The sequence below is a fragment of the Periplaneta americana genome, chromosome 4 (genome assembly GCF_040183065.1).
Source record: "Periplaneta americana isolate PAMFEO1 chromosome 4, P.americana_PAMFEO1_priV1, whole genome shotgun sequence".
NCBI classification, from domain to species: Eukaryota; Metazoa; Arthropoda; class Insecta; order Blattodea; family Blattidae; genus Periplaneta; species Periplaneta americana.
The window spans coordinates 160,341,082-160,361,109 of NC_091120.1; the positions used below are offsets into that span (position 1 = coordinate 160,341,082).

General features: G+C 35.3%; 1 protein-coding gene and 1 non-coding gene across 4 annotated transcripts in view; one reads left to right on the top strand and one right to left on the bottom strand.

Annotated features, from left to right (window-relative positions):
* Window positions 1–20,028, bottom strand: part of LOC138698374 (glutamate receptor ionotropic, kainate 2) — a 546,735-nt gene that overhangs the window by 303,044 nt on the left and 223,663 nt on the right. The gene's annotated exons all lie outside the window — the stretch shown is intronic.
* On the top strand, window positions 3,599–3,675 carry TRNAC-GCA (transfer RNA cysteine (anticodon GCA)). Its single transcript has one exon. It is a non-coding gene; the product is annotated as a tRNA-Cys (tRNA).

Here is a 20,028-nt window from a genome sequence, read left to right on the forward strand (position 1 = left end):
AGTATAATATACCTGTATTTATGTTTAATTGGTTATTTAACGACGCTGTACCAACTACGAAGTTATTTAGCGTCGATGAAATTGGTGATAGCGAGATGAGGCAGAGGATTCGCCATAGATTACCTGGCATTCATCTTACGGTTGGGGAAAACCTCTGAAAAAACCCAACCAGATAATCAGCCCAAGCGGGGATCGAACCCACGCGCGAGCGCAACTTTAACCGGCAGGCAAGCGCCTTAACCGACTGAGCCACGCCGGTGGCACCTGTATTTATGTTCTAACTATAACCCGCAGAGTTTTTTATAGCATTTTCCTCATATCAGTGACTTTTTTTGTTGAAGTTTAGAATTATATTGAACTTTAAAAATAAAACAACAAAAATATTGTAAGACTCAGGAGGACAGGTCACTGGATGTAGGTATTCACTTTCACTGGCATTTGCATTTCATTAACTCTCAGTTATATGTGTATCTTTGTGTTATTGTGTAACTTTTATTCTTAAAATGGCCACTAAATTAAACTGGCAACCAACCAATGTACCTACCTACCAATACACTAACTTACCAATCTACGTCCCTACCTAACAACCCAAAAAACGTTCCAACCTACATACCTATTACATATCATACAACGTACCTATATATGTGGAGGTTGTGAACAAAAACGGTCATGTCCACCGAAAACAAAAATGAGTTTTTTTTTTTTACGGTTTCGATAAGTTTAGAGAAGCATATCTCTGAATATGTCACTGTTTTTATTCTAATTCGATCATTTCCATAAGAAACAGTATTGTGAAATCAGTATTTTCAATCAAAACCAGATAATTCCATATCATACTAATGCCAATATTTTCATAGTCTTTTTTTGTATCAAAAACGGACATTTTTCCAACTCTCTGTATGTGTTGTTATTACCAATCCATTCAAAATCGGCCATTTTCACTTCTATGTGCAAGAGTGGTAATATCGTATTGCTAATTGAAATTATTCTAAAAGTGTTATAATCACGCCTGAGAAATATAGGTCTATGCCGTTATACTACCAGCGCGCTTCGTGCGCCTGTAACTTTGGGTACGTCTCAGAGTTGGGGAGAGTTAACGCAGTGTCTTTCGTTCGTTTGAACTCATGCTTATCATCACGGTAAGTTAGTCCTCAGCATTTGGGTGGTTAAAAGCCACTCCTTTGACTTCGAAACACAACTATCTGCTAAAGAAAAATTTAAAACATCATTTTCTTTGTTAAAGAAAAATTTCACTATTTTAAAGACATTTTCTTTTCTGTCTGTAGAAAATACACATAATATAACATTGATAAGTATCAGCCTTATTATTTCACTATGTTAATATGATGGTGTATTACGTTTTTGTTTTACATAATTTTTCATTTTATATATTGTTGCAGTGAAGAACAAACCACAACTTAAAATTTTCAAAGGAGAATGATTGCCTGTTACTAGGAAAAACTTTGATATATAACCAGGCTTCGAGACTTTGGACCCGATACAATAAGTTTACTGTGCATGCACTATAGGTTTCTGACTCGCTGCAGGTAGATAGAGATGTGTTGAGGTAATAATGTTGCTATTTAGAGTAGAGTACGGTAGTATGGGGCAACACACACATATGTACATTCTGAAAGTACAGTAAATATACATTACACAATGATAATGTCAAAAGAATGTGAAAAGCATTTATTTTCCTGTCTTTTATAAGCATTTGTGTTTAATTGTACACAGTGTTAATGGTGGAAATAAGCATGTAGCAATCTTAATTTTTTCATTTATCCTATTGGTCGTCTTTAAGAAGTGCAGTTACAGTACCGAATTGCAATGTACCTACTACAAAATACATTCTCAATGTCTCAAACGTAAATCTTTTTCCGTTATCTGCCAACGTTTGTACTGTAGAAAGCTGCGCTCTACGTCGCAAGATGTGATAGGAGCAAAACGAAAAAACCTAACATCATTGCATAAGAGACAGTCTTTCATTCTCGGGTGACTCTATGTCCACTAATTTGCTGTTTATGTTACACAATGTTCCATATCCGTTATTTTTACATAAACTTGATTTACACTCCTGTTTTACACGTTCAGTACCGGTGTACTTGATGTCTCATTAATTCTCTGCATCATTTTCTAAATTAATTTGGGGGCTTCCGAGATCTCTTGCTCTGACTTTTCTAACCGTGTAATAGTTTCAGACACAGTTTGTATGAAAACCAAATTATTCGTCAGAACCTTCAAATCCAGAGCGTTTTCCTTTGTGTATTTGTTGGCATCCATTCTACAGTAGTACCCCAACCCACTGTACGCTTTACCACTATACTCAGTACGCCGTTATGCGGATTTCCCACTGAACTGCTCTATTGGGTCCGAAGTCTCGAAGCCTGTATATAACATTAGAAAAACTTCGTTCCACTTCTGCAGAAACAATGACATATTTTAAATATTTTATACAAGCATTATCTATCTCAAAATCTGTATATCATGATTATAAATTTCCTCATTTGAAATTGTCACAAATTTTACATAGAGCTAAATATCCATAATGTTTATCCAGTATTTTTTCATCTTGTTCGCTACATTTTTTCTTATTTCGTGTTCCAACTATTCGGTTCGTCACAATATCATTGACTACATGCCATTTTCTGTCTGTAGAAAATACACCTAATACGACACTGACAAGTATCAGCCTTATTATTTCACTATGTTAATATGATGGTGTATTACGTTTTTGTTTCACATAATTTTTCATTTCATATATTGTTGCAGTGAATAACAAATCACAGTTTCAAATTTTCAAAGGAGGAGATTGCTGTTGCTAGAAAACAGAGCCTTATAGCTAGAGAAACTTCGTTCCACTTCTGCAGATATAATGGGGATATATTTGAAATATTTTGCACAAGCATTATTTATCTCAAAATGTGTATCATTATTACAAATTCCCTCATTTGAAATTAAGTCACAAATTTCGTCCTCGGCATCTTGCTGTTATTCTTCTTTACAAGACGTCGAATGTTGCCTGTTCAGTATTCGGTCGTAATGTAACCGATCAACTAAAGTTCACTGCTGAACGAAACACACTGAAATCCCCCACCCCAACGCAATTACGTACCGGTACCTGAAGTCAGAGGCGCATGAAGCGCTATGTAACGGCATACAGTTCTTAGCCCTGCTCATATATATATATATATATATATATATATATATATACACACAGACACACACATATATATATATATATATATATATATATATATATATATACCCATTTTCCCATAATACAGTAGAATGAAAGTGAAGAATATCTAGAGAGATAAGCTATTCAATTCATATTTTTATTTTCATGTAACGTGCATTCACATAGTTGAGCTAAATGTATTTTAATTGAAATTATTGTAAAAATTTTACGATACGGGTGATTATGTAGTAAGATTATTCATTAAATTATATTATATTATACATAACATATTCATTATATGAGATCTCGCCATCCTCATTCAATATTATCACGACTACTATGAAGTAGTCAATGTGTATTATCACCATTAAATCGAGAAAAATTACAATGAGAAGAGTTCGACCGGCACCGTGAATCGTGTCCCGGCATAGCTCAGTTGGAAAGAGCGCTCAGCGCGCAGAGCTGAGAGGTCCCGGGTTCGATTCCCGGTGCCGGAACGAATTTTTCTCGAATTAATGGGTCGACCTGGTTGGCGAGTTGGTATAGCGCTGGCCTTCTATGCCCAAGGTTGCGGGTTCGATCCCGGGCCAGGTCGATGGCATTTAAGTGTGCTTAAATGAGACAGGCTTATGTCAGTAGATTTACTGGCATGTAAAAGAACTCCTGCGGGACAAAATTCCGGCACATCCGGCGACAACCTCTGCAGTTGCGAGCGTCGTTAAATAAAACATAACATTTTCGAATTAATGGTGATAATATATTATATTATATTATATTATATTATATTATATTATATTATATTATACTATATTATATTATATTATATTTATTTTAAATTTCTGAATGTATAAGAATTTCTAAACCTCATTTGAGGAATGGGAGTACTGTATTTTTTTAACAGCTTGTACTCATGTGTTAGAAGTCTGCAGGTGTTCAGGCCGCCACTTGGAGAAATATGAATAACAATGCAGAAAAATAAAAGTGATCGCAGTATAATGGGTGAACTTAAAGGCGAGATTAAATAAAATGATGTAGGGCCATTGTATAAACCATTTAATCTTAGATCAGAGATTAAATTGATCCTCGTTCTAGCTGAACTTGGAATTTTGTGTTGTATAAAGTCTAATCTGACATTAATTTGTCTCAAACTAAAGTCAACTTTGACTGAAGAAATTTCTCCGATTAAGTTACATGATCCAAGTTCAGTTAGGCCTATTTCTTTTCTGTTTGAAATATACGAATGGCAGACTGTGCAAATAGAATAACCATTGTTATTAATATTAATAGAGATGGCAGTTACACATATATATTTTTTTCAATTTCTTGCCTTAATACACAAACAATCTTATATTTTATAAGGCTCTATCGTGTTCAGCAGTATCAAATAACATAACCTATAATTACACTATGTTTATAACAACCATGAATTATTAATGGATGTGATAGGTACATTCATAAATTTTCAATTTGTCGTTTTATAAAGCGTTATTAGCCTATGTTTAGCAGTATCAAACACCGTAACATGATAACAATTTGGAGAACAGTCAACCTTCTTCTTATTGTCCGCCATTATTTACATTACACAAATAAACCAGTGTCTCCAACAGTGTGTACGGAAAGTCGCCGAAAAGTAGTTGTAAAGTCGCTAGATTTCTCATTATCAACAAAGAAAGATTAAATTTCGTCACTATGGGGTGCTGAAAAGTTCGCTAAACCCCTATGTAAGCCATACAAAAGTTAAAAGAAATTGTTATTGAAAATGAGTTAAAGTCGCTAGATTGGCAACACTGAACAAACCTATATCACGTATTTCACCTGTTCATGCGATGTTGCCAAATCCTTTTCACGTGAACTTAGATTGCATTTGAAACTAGGTAATTTGATCGCAGAAAAGTTTCATACAATAGAAGAAGTGTCTGAACTCGGTTCACTTTTCGATCTTCGATCAAAGTTGATCTTTAATCAGGGAGTTTTATACAATTGGGCCGTAGAGTTTACATTTCGTATGATACCTCCAGGAAGGTAAACTTCATATAAAAAAATTTCTGTAGTACTGTTACGTAGTTTTATTGATGTAGGTATGCTTGTGTTTCTGCACGAGAGAGAAAAAGACTGAGATTGTTTTAAGTTATGCCCTATTATAATTTGTAGTAGACCTACAGGTCAAGCCCTATACAACTCGGTCCGAAACATCGCGGATGTGGATGTAACACTGAAGAAACATGTCCTCGACAATACCTTTATTAAATAATCATATTCCGATATACTGTACCACGGTCAAGCTATAACGGGGGGAGGAGGTAAATGATTTCCCCCATACCCCGTTATATGGGGATTCTATGGTTTTGCATTACCCCCTCCCCCAAGGAAACGGTTCTCTCTCCGCCTATGTAATGCACCCTCGAGTTGTAAATACCAGTAATAGTAATATACGTTACAAGAGCGGTATATTGACGTTTTCATGTTCGAGGAAAAGATTGAAAAAGCGAAACGTAGTTGAGCTTTTTTAATTTCCGAGAACATGAAAACAAACATACCGCTCGTGTATCGTGCATTATTTTGTGCGAAGATCGTTTATTACGTACCTGAAAGACGAATTTCTAATTAGTTGCAATGAAATCTCCATGTTGGTTTCTGTTTAATGACGGCAACTTTAGAAAACAAAAATATCTATACTGCAGCAGGCCGTGATATACGTCTGTCTCTTTTTTCCCCCAGTCTATAAATGCGAACTTAAAACAAACGGTAAGGTTATGTAATGATTTATTTTTCATTTTAATATTTTAACAATATTATTTATATAACATATTGCAGTAATAACATCGGCATCTGGAATCTCGTTGATTTTTTCACGGCTTCCTTAATGTTACTTGCATCAGGAATGCAATAAGTTTCGTGGAGTAGTAGACTTTACTTAATTTTTGCAAATATTTAAAAACAATAATTAACATTGCAATTTAGGTGAAATTGCAGTGGTAAGTTTCCAATTTATAATTATTACTATGTTAAACGCCTTTAAAAATAATACGTTAAAAGCCTAAAGCAGTAAAATGAATGTCGCGCTTAAGCGATAAGAAGAGGGAAATTGTTACATGTGTTACGTTGGGAATACTGAATGTGGTATTTCACACTTACCGCGTATTGGTTCTATGCGGAAAACAAGCAAATACGCACGATCTCGCACAAAACAAGTTACATTACTGCCTACAGATATTTTAACAGAGAGACAGTATGCAGAATTTATATCCGAGATCTAAACGTAGTGTACAGTTGCTATTACAAAATGGATAAATGGATACACTTTACCAGGTCATGTGCTTTAAGTACAGATTTCCGCTCGCAATAAAACGAAAGATGAAAGGACCAAACAAAGGAAATGACCTTACGGGAGATGGAGTCATCACCGCATTCAACTCTCTTGAAAGACTATTGAGCAACAATTACAAGTTTTGGGCTATTCCAGCTGGCTGGTTTCGTAATGGCGCACTGTTATCTTCCCGGCAATGACTTGTTTTTCAGTTGCCGGTGCGCGCGGGCCGTTATGGTCAGTTCATTTGAGCCCTAATGGAGCGTGACGACGGGTAATCAGTGTTTATTGCACGTAGGATGAGGAAGAAACGAGGTGCCCCTGCGCGGGCGTCGATCCAGTGCCTGCATTGTACAAACCTAGCTTGTCCTTCATACAATGGGAGTCACATTTTAGTTTTGTATGTGATTAAGGGGAACATCCGAAAATTTTCGTGATGTTGAAAAGTTATAGTAGGCTATTTGTATGTTTCTAGATTTCTTGACGTAAATATGGCTTCGGCATTTTTAATTACAAAGCAAGTTTTTTTTTTTTTTTTTTTTTTTTCGTATGTATTGTTACAGTTATTATTAACAATTTAACGATAGTATAGTTGTTCATATTGCTTATGTCAGCATTTCTCAAAATGTGTTCTGCACTAGCAAATCTCGCGGGTTACGCAACTACTGAATGATTTATGAATTTTATTTTATACGTAAGGGATACTATAAAACGTGCACAAAAATCACGAATATACGGATCAATTGGACGGAGTTACGCAATAATAGACCAAGCGCCAAAAACCTGTTTCGAGATATTGGTTATTGAAATAAATGTTTCTTTTTTATAAAACATTTTATGCAAGAAGTATAATAACATTCATACTATTACAAAAATAGCACAAATAATACCAAAAAAGGCTAACCGATTTTTGATAAGAGACCAGCAGTTTAATTAATATTTCAAAGCAAAATAAAAAAAAATAATTTTATGCAATAAACAAATTTTTGGCTTATAAATAGCAGCAAAATTCAGATATCTCATTCTTGATTTTTTCCGAATTAAATTAGCCTGCAATCAAGAGATTTGTGAAAATATTTCTTTTTTTTTTTTTAAATTGCTAGTTGGTTTATTATTATTATTATTATTATTATTATTATTATTACTAACGATGATGATAATAATAATAATAATAATAATAATAATAATACTTCTAAATCAAACGGATTCACAAGGATTTATTCCTTCGCTTACTCTTAAGTGTATCCGTGATTTGAGGTCGTTTTTCTCTCTTGAAGCGACAATTATGACGGCATTGTTTCGTAGCTTGGAAGACTCGCTTGCTGCAAGTTCAGTGCCGACCTCATAAATACGAATAGTACAATAATCTTAAGAGGCATTAACTACGACGAGAAAGTTTGCAGGTAACTTCTGAATACACCGTAATGCTTACACAGACCTTCCAGGTACAGTGTGATTCAAACAACACAGTCTTTACGATTCCTGCAATTCTTATCGTATTTTATATCCGATTTTCGGAAATGAAGCAAGCCTTGCGGTATATAATTTTGTCAATGTCTCAAGATTCCTTAGGATATTTCACATCATCAGGTCGAATGTACACAGAAATAGATATTCTGATTGATAAGATTGCAGCTTTCAGTTCAGTGTGTAAGCCTACATGGACAGTAAAAAATTAGAACACGGAAGGCTATAATGGTATCCTCGGCGGTCTTGTGGTTATCAAGCTGGAATTAATTTTTATTTACACTTACGTACTTATTTATTGCAGTCCAATAATGTATAAATTGTCATTTCATAATTTACATTATAATGACGATTTTTTTTCGCCATTTATGGCATCTCCAGGTAGTAATGTAAGACAGAATTTAACATGTTGTTACACACTTAAATAATACTTTAAAATATCTCAAGATCTAATTATTATTACATTATTACTGTACTACACTGCCAATCAATGTTTGTGTATACCAGACTGTATTTGAATTGAATTGCAATTTCTTGTAAGTTAAGTGTTCTATAATGCCTTGTTAACGCGACAGCTAATATGCAATGAAATTCACCTGAAAAGGGTCATAGATTCGTACATTATAAAATACTTAGAAGATATTTTAATTCGTATTTTCAATTTTTAATTAAATAAACAAATATTGGTTTAAAATTAATTTGTGATTGAGATATTTTAAAATGCTATTTAATTGGGTAAAATTATTTTCAATTTTATCTTAACTACATATCTACTGAAAGTATTTACATGAGCTGCTGCTAGGAAGTCAAAAGAAGAATAGCATGGAAAAGGAGCTCGTAATAGCATAAGAAACATCTTCTGCGGACCCCTGAAAATAGAACTGAGGAAGAGACTAGTGAAGTGCTTTATGTGGAGTGTGGCATTGTATGGTGTAGAAACGTGGACATTACGACTAGAAGCATGTGAATTGTGGATATGTAGAAGAATGGAGCGTGTGAAATGGACAGACAATAAAAAATGAAGCTCTGTTGGAAAGAGTGGGCGAAGAAAGAATAATGCTGAAGCTGAAGAGAAAGAGAAAAGAGGTCACTGGATCACTAGCGAAGAAGAAACTGCTTACTGAAAGGTGCACTGGAAGGAAGAATGGTGAACGGGAGAAAAGTTCGGGGCAGAAGAAGATAGCAGATGATAACAACACTGAGATATATGGATCGTATGCGGAGACTAAAAGGAAAGCGGAATATAGGGAAGATTGGAGAATGCTGGGTTTGCAGTGAAATACCTGTCCTTTGGTAGGAAACAATGAATGACTTATCTTTTTTTTGTGGAGTTCATGCAAGCATCCATTTTACTTAGGAAAGGAGGGAATGTATCCTAAATTATTAATTCTTTGTGAAGTGAAACTTATTTAGGCAGGCTACGAATCGGGCACTTGAAACAAAATTATATGAAAAACATACGAATATGTTAAAAGTTCTCTGTGTACCCAAGTTACGTGTAGACAAACCCACACGCCCCCTTCGTTCGTCGTCAGCTGGCAGTCGGAGAATGTTATGGAATGAGAACGATTTGGAGAGGTGGCGAATAGGCGTAATATCCGAGTAAATTCCTATACATATATCGGGGAAACAGGAGAACGACGGAAAATCTTGTCTGTCACAAGTATCAGTATGGATTTTTTACTTGAAGACTTCCAGGCTAGACCGGGACTCGAACTCGGGCTCCTACGTAATATGCCGAATGTCTGACAACTCGGCCACCACAGAGCAAGGACTACATGAGGAATCTATTAAGACTAGCGGTGACCAAAGCGGGTGTCGTGATTACATCGTGTAATCACAGACATTCAAACGGATACGAGGAGTTTCCTGTACATTGCTGTGTGTTTCATTCACGTACTGAAGTCAAGCAGTGGCGGTATCATGTTGCTCTACAAACTCTGTCTCTGCAAGCAGGAAGAGGTGGTTTCATAAAGAACAACAAGGATAACTTTTTTTGGAGTGTATAGAAACATTAATTGCCACGCTGAAGAATGTATTATTATTATTATTATTATTATTATTATTATTATTATTATTATTATTATTATTATTACTGATCACTAAGTATGTGTTTCTATAATTCTTCTGTACGTGCATGAATATTGATATTTTTAGATCTTCTCCCTAGAAGGAGAAAATTATTAGGTTTTATCTCAGTTTTAATCTTATTAATCTTTAGATGAGGGTGACTATTTATTAGTTATTCATTTAATAATAATAATAATAATATTGTAGAAAAACTGATTCATTATTATGTGCCAACGAACTGTTAAACGCCAGGAATTTACATGTCTTCAATCATAGAGAAAGATGAGATAAATAAATGTAAGGAAGTCAGCTACCTAATGGGGTTTGGAATATCTCGTCATCTAAAGGCATTTAATATAACAGAATTTCTCGAAAGAGTAATGATTAAAATAGCTTAAATAACTTGTCCATAAGAAGTTTTTAATTTTTAAAAACTACGAATTTCTCGACCAGGTATCGAGAGAAGAATTTAGAAAATTCCTGATTATATTCAAGAGGAAGGTTGAAAAAAGAAGCAAGAAAAATCGTATATTATTCACTGGCTCTTGATGACAGCAGTGACATTACTGATACAGCAAAGCTTGAGATTTTTATCCGCGGGTTGATCAAGATGTTAGTACAGGAACCGCCACTGGTTGTAGTTTTCATGCCAACTAACTTTCCTCAGTCTCCTTACTTCATAGACTGTCTGTCGCATGTAATCACTGCAGCTCGAGTTTTGGTCACCGTTGATTTGGATGTTATGTGGTAGACATGATTTGAACAGACTTCGTCTGTAAACTTGGATAGTTCCAGAGTTCCATCATGACCTATTCTGTAATTTATCTCCCAATAGTCCGTGTAGTTTAATAATGTAAAATTATTAGCATCATTACCATTATAAAAGTTACCATAATTATCATTATCATAATTGTTTTCATTGTTATTATTTCTATCAATATTACAGTTACTATTATTATTATCATTATTCATATGATTAAAATAACCATTGTTCTTCTTATTAGAAACATTATATTATCACATGTGTTATGATCATTATAACCATTATTATTATTATTATTATTATTATTATTATTATTATTGTTATTATTATTGTTATTGTTGTTGTCAAGGAAGAGATTAGTGAAGTGTTTTGTATGGAGTGTGGAACTGTATGGGGCAGAAACATGGACATGACGACGAAGTGAAGAGAAGCGACTAGAAGCATTTGAAATGTGGATATGGAGAAGAATGGAACGTGTGAAGTGGACAGACAGAATAAGAAATGAAGCTGTGTTGGAAAGAGTGTGTGAAGAAGGAATGATGCTGAATCTGATCAGGAAGAGGAAAAGGAATATTGGTTGGGTCACTTGTCGGGGTAGAAGGAGATATCAGATGATAGACGACATTAAGATATGTGGATTATATGAGGAAACAAAGAGGAAGGCAGAAAATAGGAAAGATTGGAGAAAGCTGGGTTTGCAATGAAAGACCTGCCCTTGCGTAAAACATTAAATGAATGAATGTCATAATTATTATTTTTATTAAGTTAATTGTGTTTATTATTACCCTTATTATTTTTTTAAGATCAGTATAGCTTGTTAGTAAGAGAATTTACATTCATTCTCTAAAGAAAAATTTGTGGTAGTGAACTAATTGAAAATTTGCTTACAATACTTTGGTGCTCCTTTCAGTCCACTTTCTACTATTGCTACATTATCGCCATATTAAAATGTAATCTTCTCTGAACGCCTTTGTACTTTAATATTGTTTCCATTTGATTTGCATGTACAGGCACTAGTAACTATTCAACGGACGCTAGCGGGTTGTAAATTCCTGCGATCCAATTGAATATACAGTACATAGTCACTTTGTCTCTGTAATCCGTAGAGTGAGGTGGAAAGCAGCAGACGTTGTGTTCAAGAGCGCGTCTTAAGTAAGTACAGTAACGAATTTAGAAGCTGACCTGGGGTATATTTATCTCTAGAACTCATAATTTCCACCCTGGTATTTTAGATGTATCTGTAATGCTTAATTTAACTTAATTTTAAGTTGCCTGTGACAAGTTTGTCAACAGATCTGAATTAAAAATTTAGGAATCTGTTTTCAATCGCATTTGTGAAAATAATAATGAAGTTTTCTACTCATATTAAAGCATAATTACAACATTTTTTTCGGTGTCTAAGACCTGTCTTTATACCTTAAAAACAAGACTGAATTGTACATCCATTTTACACAACGAAGATTTCCGTCGTAGTAATATTCTGATTTATTTTACATTTGTTATTGTTTTAAATTTATTATTCCATATTAAGATGTAATCTTCTCTAAATACCTTTGTACTTTACTGTTGTTTACATTCGATTCGCAAGTACAGGCACTAGTACCTAGGTGGTTGTAAACTCTTGTGATCCAATTGAATATACAGTACGAGTACATAGTCACTTGATCTCTGTAATCCGTAGAGTGAGGTGAAAAGCAGCAGACGTTGTGTTCAAGAGCGCGTCTTAAGTAAATACAGTAATGAATTTATTAGCTAACCTGGGGGTATATTTATCTCTACAACTCGTAATTTCTACCCTGGTATTTTATATGTATCTATAATGCTTAATTTAACTTAATTTTAAGTTGCCTGTGACAAGTTTAATTCATCAGATCTGAATTAAAAATTTAGGAATCCAATGTTTTCAATCGCACTGAGAACAAGTTAAACCTTAAACCGTGGCACAGTGGCTGTCTCCCACAAATGATTATTCTGCTCAAAAAAATTGTAGAGTTAACATAAAATGTAGTCCATGGCAATAATGTTGTCTAATTTACAGACTTTGAAAATAGTAAAGAAGTTTTATACTCTTATCAAAGCATAATTACAACATTTTTCGGTGTCTAAGACATGTCTTTATACCTCAAAAACAAGACTTCGTTTTGCATAACGAAGATTTCTGTTGCAATAATATTCTGATTTATTTTCAATTTCCGTTATTGTTTTCAATTTATTGTTCCGTCAGTTTTTTTCTTTAACTTTAACATCATCTAACAAATCAAATATAAATCAAATCGGTAATTCCAAAGAAAGCATTTAACAAAGAAGACACCATATTTTCTCTAATATTTGCGTATTATCAATAGTAAGAACTTTCCACAGAATAACCGAAATTAATCACCTGTTGTACAGCTGTCAAAAAAAAAGTGGCCGCACTCGTGAACAGCGAATATTTTTGAAGTCCACTTCGGGTCGCGGCGATGTTACACGATGCATGTGCTTGTACAAGCAGTTCCGGAACTATGAAAGTGTTCCATATCTGCGCCTCGTAGACCAGTGGTGGAGTGCTTGTTTAATGATTCAAAGGTCGTGGGTTCGGGCCTTCTTCAAGTTTTCATTTCATTTTTTAATCGTTCTTTAGCGATGTAAATGATATTCAAATTATCATTTATATCCAGTTATCGTTCTTTATGGATATCAAGTTATTTATATTTTGTTATCGTTCTTTAGAGATATGAATAAAATTCAGGTCATCATTTGTATTCTGTTATCGTATTATAACGATATGAATAATAATTATTATTGTATCTCCAATGGGGGTTAGCCCTATTTTACATATGTATGTTAGGGCTATAGTTTTATACACAAAAAAGATAAGCATAAAGAGAAATGGAAAAGAAAATTAAATTAGCTTACGCGATGTAAACAAAACATAAACAATCCGTAAATTAGGCATTGCGATTGCAAAACAAATATCAGGTATCAATTTCAATGCAAAAACATTAACAACACACATACGTAACACTTCTATAACACAAATATGCAGCTTTCCGTACCATACATCATAAATTAATACACAATAGTCACACAAACACAATCAAACTATAAATACGACATTGCGACGACATCAAGCATCCCATAACTGACTCACATACATAACAAATCAACCATCCGTTACAACACATACACTTCAGCATAGTAACTACACTTTTAAAAGTTACAAATTTGGCTCCAAGAAGAATAAACAGGACACTGTTATTAATTACTATTCTTCTACAATTTCTTAAATACATCTGTAATAAATCTGTGAAATTCCGATATGAATAATATTCACGTTTTTTATATTGTTATCGTTCTTTAGCGATTTAAATAATATTCTAGTTATCATTTATATTCTGTTTTCCTTCATTAGCATTATAAAACAATATTCAAGTTATTTATATTGTTATTGTTCTTTCGAAATATATTAATTAAACAAACCGATATTTATCACTTATATTCTATTATCGTTCTTCAGTGATACTGTATAAATAATATTCAAGTTATTTATATTGTAATCGTTCTTTAGCGATATAAATAACATAAATTTAATATTAGGTTTTGTAACAGTCGTCGTCGTCGTTGTTGGTCGTCGTCGTTGCCCACGACGCCTTTCCTTGCCCTCGGCTGCCAGCTCCGAAATATGCGGAAAGTATCTCGAGGATGGCACGTCGATGTCAATAATTAACTACGTACACTGATTAATTTGGGCGCCAGCCTCCTCGAGATTACTCCGGTAGAGGTATGAGGTTCCCAGGTCAGCTGCAAAACGGTCGGGACATGGGGTTTGGGAGACGTGCTCGTAGGTTGTAATGATGTAGGCGCACACCAGAAGTTGTTGGTAAGAACTATGAAAACGTTTATTATTACTATTAAGTGTTCGTTTCAGATTAGCAGAAATGCGCGTCCAAGTGTATAATATCTCGCTCTCACTTCCCACAAGTTGGTATACTAATTTCTGAGTTCACGTAATTATATCTTTTGTACTATAAAACACCAGTAATATAACGGACAGTTGATAACGTGATGAGAGGAAAGAATTCAGACTTATAATAATAATGCAACACACGACTTCTTACTACACCCACTAAAAAATTCTAAGTCCGTAAATTGTTATACTTCCGAGTTAGGTTTGCCGAGAATATGTGGAGTGCAACCTCTCCGTACGCGTTGTATATGCCTTCTTTCTATCTGCCAAATCTATCCCCTACTTTCAACCACCAAACATAGAATTTCGCCCTCCTATCTATATATCACGTGTCTCTATTAAGAATCCTGATTGGCCATGATTACACTTACGTCACTTAAGACGCGTTCTTCAAAAATTGTTCGTTAACTAGAACATTTCCTTACTTCCGGCGTCCTGACAATTCTCTGACATATACCAGATCATCTCTTTTGGAACCTGGCTTGGCGTCATCTTACTGACCACCCGCAGGCAAAGTCCATACATTCCCTCATCAGTCAACTCCACGCCTGGACACATGTTTCCTGTCAGCCTGGCTTCCCTTCGGCCTTCCTGTCCACCTGTTACTTCCGTCTCACATTCTGTAACTTACACGTCCATGCTTCTTACTATCCATATGAGAATATTAACACGAAATACTAATCTAATCAAAACCTCCTTATCCTATACGAGGAACCGTCTCAGTTTGGAAAAATCCAGTTGCATAATACTGGTATTAGTTTTTCTTTTTGTATTATTAGTTTATTACATTATACTATCTTGAACCACAATAAAATGAAAAGGAGTAACGAGGAATTGAACCTGAGACGTTGACATCTAAATTCCGACGTTCGTCCGCTGAGCTACGAGGGCAAAAGTGTGGAAACATTTTCGGAAAAATTGGCCCAATCACACTCTAAGATTTTCTGATGATTCGTAGAAGCTAGTCCAGGATGCGGGGGGGCAAAGGCTAATTGAGATTTCCCGGTCTCTGATCGGGTCAAACATCCTGATAGAATTAATATTTAACCCTTGCCGTGACTTTCGGTGAAGTCCGGAGGGCCCAATTAGTCAAATCCACTCTCCTCATCTCCACGCTTGGGCCCCCTGGAATTTAATAAGATGCGAAAGAGATAGTGGTGTGCGGAAGGCAACGGGATGTTACCGCATTTAGGCCTATCCTTCCCAAGAAAAACTGCAAACATGAACAAAGGAAGCTTTTAATAGAAGAAGAAAGATATTCTGCGGACCTCTGGAAAAAGAACTAAGTAAGAGACTAGTGAAGTGCTTTGTGTGGAGTGTGACATTGTATGGGGAAGGAACATGGACATTACGACGAAATGAAGAGAAACAAATTGAAGCATTTGAAATGTGGATGTGGAGAAGAACGGTGCGTGTGAAGTGGACAGACAGAATAAGAAATAAAATTGTGTTTGAAAAAGTGAGTGAAGAAAGAATGATGCTGAAACTGATTATAAAGAGAAAAAGGAATTGGTTTGGTCTCTGGTTGAAAAGAATAATAGACGACATTAGGATATGTGGATCATATGCGGAGACTAAGAGGAAGGCAGAAAATAGGAAAGATTGGAGATTGCTAGGTTTGCAATGAAAGACCTGACCATGGACAGAACATTTATGTGTGTATGTTCAGAATGCCTGGAATATCGTGTCTAAGAACAGTCGCTATTTGCAAAGACTAGTCAATTCCATGCCCACTCGACTGCAAGATGATCGAGATAAGAGGAAGATAGACTAAATATTGAATTGTGGCTTTTTGTTTTGTTTTTTGAACGCTTAATTGTTTGAATGTTTTAAGGCCGACGCCAGTAAATTTGTTATGTTTATGCCACGAAAGATATTTTATTGAGAATAAAATCTTTTTTCTTTCAATTTGCAGCCACAATATCATAATGATAATGATAAAGTCATGGCATAATATATTAATGAACCCGATGTTAATTACTAAAATAATCATAAAAGAGAAAGGAGCCATTATGTCTAGTTTGTCTCTCTCAAAAACAGAACAAAAAAGGACATAAAAAGCACGAGGTTGTAGTCGAACGCAGGATCTCATGAATAAGAGGCCTGAACGCTACCATTATGCTATCGAATAACACACAGTATACTTCAATTATAACTGTAGATATCAGGCAACGTGGTCCAACAACATGTAACATCGCCTGTCTCCGAATTGTAGCGAAGATACCCGAAGGGAACTTTGTTTCAGGAGAGCGGCCACTTTTTCTTTTGACAGCTGTACGTAGTAATTACTGAATGTATCATCACCATATAGTCCACATCAGACGTCACGAACGAATGGTTTGCTAATTATTTATCTTCAATTGTACTAAAAATGCTTTCTTGCTTTTGGAGCCCAGGCCCTCAACACCCACTGTCCAAAAATTTCTTCTTTCTCAACGCAGTGGTGGTAAAGCAAATTTGTACTATTAACATTCTTATTATATTATCACTGTTATGATTAATATCATTATTATCTCTTGTAAAATGGCCGGTGTTGATTCCGCGAACTAGCAATGCTTTGATTCCCTCAATGCCCCGCTCTCTGTAATTGCCTACGATGTCTTGTATACAATGACATTAGCAACATCAGCGCTCAGCGGTCGTGTAAGATGGGACGCGGAATTATTAGACTATCAGAGCCCAGAAGTTGATGAAATATTATATTTTTTTCTGAGACATCATAGACAATGTATGATGCAATATAAACTCGTTTCACTTCAACACGAACCAATATAGCCTACTTTTGTTTTATATTTTATTTTTGCATTTTTCTGTTTTTAATTATCTATTGGACATATTTTAGTAAAACAATGTTCTATATTTTGCTGCATTTTTGCCCTTTTCTCTTTTTGAGCGGACTTTTTTTTAAGGTGTAGTCGTAGTCTATAGTGAGGATCAAGTAAGAACAGTTCTCAAATGTTGCCGTCTTGTCAGTGTTGCCAACTGTTACCAGATATCACCATATGAAGTAAAATTACGATCCTGCGTACTGAATTACTTATTTACTTACCGTACTTTACCATTATGTTGGAAAGTTATTCTAAATAATTAAATAATTTGTAACATATTTTCGTAGGAAAACTATACCTACGAGAAAGGGACCAACATGTTAGGTATTTTGTCTGACAATGTGAAATTCGTTGGTTTGACGAGACCTAACCTAAAAACGTATTTTGTTTGACCACATGAAATTATTAGTACTAATTCCGAAAACCGAATCCCACCATGAAATGTATGCTTATGAATACTTATTCCTAATCATTTTGCTATTCTAGTTATAATTGCTGTCTCCATGAGCATAATTCCTTCTTCATTATCTTCTTTCGGTTAATTCTGAAAGAATGGAGCGCCAGTAGGGGAAGTTATCCCCACTCTCGCAGCAAGATTTATGCCTTCTTGGTGGAGTCGCCGTCATGCTTTTTCCTCTTTTTGACATTGTGATAAAAATCTAAACACGAAAGAAATTCATTGAAATGTGAAATGGTATTTCTATCGATTGCCCACCTGCATTATCACACCCAAGTATGTTATATTTATTTAAACTTACCTGACTCTAGTTTTGAATTGTAACCACAACACAACACATAAAATAATTATTATGTATTAATATTAATACTGATGTTAATTAATTATTAGTATGTTCAATAACCGGCTCAGAAATCTATTACAATTTTAATTCTAGGGAACTCCAGTACCGACAACTTGTGTCTGAGCTGCCAACATAACAGGTACGAAATCACTATCATTTGTAATATTTGTCAGTATCGAAATTCGAAACGAAGTTGGTAAAAGAAAATTCAACTTGCAAACTAGAAAATCACCACAATCCACTAGCATATGTAGTAATGGGGGGAAAAATGGTTAGGTTTCACCCTTCGGTTATGAAGTAAGTTGACCCGGACTAGATATTCGAGAACCTACTGCAGATTGCTTATGCAATTCGATTGCGTCATGCAGGAATTTTCCTTATGGTTGTATCAATCTTGACTCCAGTAAGTTACGTGCTTCCCACAATTCAACGCAGCAGAACAAGTACTGTAGCCGCAGTGCCCGCAGTCAGTACATTGTATCTCACAAGTGAAGATGTGAAAATGCCAAAGAACAGAGCAACTGACGGACGAAATTTGCATTCAACGAAAAGAGTTGGACGAAATGTCCTGAAACCAAGTTCACAAACACTTTCACAATGGTTGTATACAAAAAACGCACTAAGATTGACTCCAAATGAATCCAATTCTCTGTAATAACTAGGGAACGAAGTTTGGACACCAAAACATTAGTTAGACGCGACTACGGGTTTAAGGAACACTGGCTATGTAATGACGTCAGTTATTTACTTCACTGATGTACTTTAAGGTTCGTATGCAAAATGAAAGAAGTCGCGTGGTGCTATTAGCCTACATCTAATTTGCTGTTCATACGCGTCATAATATCCTCTGATTGAGATCCTGACTGATTTGTACACTTAGCGGCAAAAAGAATGGGCCGACTCTTGATCGATAGAAATGCTAAGTTCTATCGCGCGGTTCACTCGTGTAAACGCACCCCACTGCAAGGCATTGCTGTGGTGACTCTTCATTGAAAGTCGTCCGTCTATAATGTAGTAAACCTTACGAGCAATGTGTGGCCCAGTGGTAAGAAGTCTGACATCCGTACCAGAGATTGTGAGTTCGCCTCCCGGTACGGTAAAATTATTATTATTTTTTATTTTAACTTTTACTTAATTTATTAGTTTAAATGCGAAATGACATTTGTTAACAAACTTCGTTATGCCTCCCTTGTAAAAATATTGTGGGTTATTAATAGGTGAGACCTGGTCTGTATAAACAAAAATACTTGTTTCACATCTTAAAAAACCGGACGCATATCAAACACAAATAAATAATTAAATTAAAAAAACAAACAATTTTTTGTATTAACAAAACAAGGCCTGTGGTGGGGACTAGTATCTCGTCCACAAACCACCTATGTCAACAACTGCCCTCATTCTGCGCGGCATGGAGTCCACAAGATTATGGAACAGGTCTAAATTCTTGGCCATCTCCTCCCACGCATCTAGAACTCTTTCCCACAATTCCTCAGGTGTCCGAACGGGTGGATGTTCTGCCCAATTATAGCGTAGGATCCTTTTGACTCCAGCCCAAAAATTTTGAATCGGATTCATATCTGGTGAATTTGGAGGCCAGTCGACTGGGTCGACATCATGCCTCCTCGTAAACCATCTTTGAATCCGGTTGGGGGTGTGTACCGGATGATTA